At 49.3% G+C, this 1,964-nt stretch overlaps 1 pseudogene; it reads right to left on the bottom strand.

Annotated features, from left to right (window-relative positions):
* Positions 1-273: 273 nt before the first annotated feature.
* The window catches only part of LOC108291814, a 3,236-nt pseudogene continuing 1,545 nt past the window's right edge, over positions 274-1,964 (bottom strand).

The raw sequence follows: 1,964 nt of genomic DNA, 5'->3' as shown, positions 1-1,964 counted from the left end.
AAAAAAAAAAAAAAAAAAAAAAAGAAAGAAAGAAAGAAAATGACAAAAGTAAAGGCAGGAGAAATATTAAGCACGTGGTTGGGACGTCAATTTCCGTTTCTGCTCTTAAAAAGTAAAAAAATCACCATATAATTAAGTACAAAAACCTGCACTGAAGGACAACTGCTAGTGTATTTATTTGATCAGAAATGAAGACCAATAATATAATAAGCCCTCTGATAATATTTACTGGGAGTACTCTCCTCAGTGTGTGTACACTAACAGGTTGGCAAAGTTTCTGGAGCATTAGCTTATATAAACATGGGAGTCCTTGGTTAGCTGCATTATATGCAACGTTCTCTTCTGAAATGCGCCCACAATTCAGTTTCACTTACAAATTGCAAACTAAAGTTATCTCTTCAGGAAAATATCTGTTTGGCATCTCCTGGGCTTTGTTCCATTGGACAGTATGGACATTTTGATTTGCTACCATTAAACATTTTATTCAGGGCATCTCTTGATATAACATGACCACAGACCAATTTCATGGGTGGATTGTTATCTGTTGTATGCTGAGGAAGAATAGGGCAGGCAAATATAGAGTGATACCAGCACTTTTTACCAAGGTCCACTTCGATAGGTAATTCATCTTTCTGGTTCCAAACTCCAGTGCACTGCCTTTGTTCAATCACGGCTTTGATGTTAATTAAAGCCGGCAGCGCCACAACCTGCCAAGAAACTGACACTGAGAGGCGACTCCACGGAGAGCCCCAGGAGCACACAAGCATCCCGTGTAAAGATGTCACAGATATCAGCCCACTGGTTTGCATCAAGTAGATGAACATATGGTGAGTTCTCAATCCCTTGTCTCAGGTACACAAGGCTTCCCATCAAAACCTGAATGTCTTTTTGATGATTTAGGGCAAATGGCTGAAAATTTTTAGCATTTTTTTATTTATTATTTTTCTTTAAAGATGGGGTTTCTCCATGATAGCCAGGCTGGTCTTGAACTCCTGACCTCAGGTGATCCACCCACCTCAGCCTCCCAAAGTGCTTGTATTACAGGCGTGAGCCACCTCCACCGGCCTCAATTTTTAGCATATTGTCATGCCTCTCGTTGATTTGTGGTTCCACCCATGAACAAGCTAATAAAATGGTCTGTGTGCTTAAATTCCAAGGAGCCGTTTCGAGCTATAAGCATTTCCCGGTTTGACACTGCCCACCCGAGAGCAGGTGTCAGAACTCGGACCTTTAACGCCTGTCATATTCTATTTAACCCCACAAATGGTTCTTTCTGACTTGGGTCTACAGAAAGACCAGATTCCTGGCAGAGCTCCTCAGCTACATCCAGCATTCCGTGTCGAAAGAAGTGCTCCACCAGCGCCTCACTGAGAGTCCTTGGCTGTCCGCGTGCCAGCAGACACCTATTCCCACACTGCTCATGTCAGAATCAAAATTCTTATCAACGGCCCTTCCAACACGAGAAACACTGCTGTGGATGTCTCTGTGGTCCGAGGCCGATTTTTGAACGGTATCCTTTATTCTTTCACGGCACTGTGTCAAAGCAAGTGAAAGTGTCCCTGATCATTCAGCATCGTGGCCTGGCTCTGCGGGATCTCGTGCTTGAGGCCTCCGGTGTAGCCGATGAGCTCCTCCAGGCCGCGCTCGCACAGCTGCCCGTGCCCGAGAACGCGTGCCGCACCTTCTCCAGCTCGCGCTCCACCGTCACGCATCGATCCCCACCCGAGGCGGCGCTCGGCTCCCCGGCGCCCGGGTGTCCGCAGCCGTTCGGCCCCGGCCCTGCCGAGGCCGCGTGTGCTGCGCCGCGCAAGCAGGAGCCCACCTGCCCCCTGGCGCCCTCGCCCCCCGGCGTGTCACCGCCGCCGCCCACGTTCGCTCCCTCCACCCGGCCCCGCGTCCCCGGGCCCCGCTCGCGGCGTTGGTTTTCCCGGGCTGCACCAAGCGCCGCCGACTAGGGGGTGAGA

This window comes from Cebus imitator, unplaced genomic scaffold (genome assembly GCF_001604975.1).
Source record: "Cebus imitator isolate Cc_AM_T3 unplaced genomic scaffold, Cebus_imitator-1.0 Scaffold469, whole genome shotgun sequence".
Classification (NCBI taxonomy): Eukaryota; Metazoa; Chordata; class Mammalia; order Primates; family Cebidae; genus Cebus; species Cebus imitator.
Note: the sequence above shows the minus strand (reverse complement) of the source record. Positions and strands in the feature narration are given on the sequence as shown.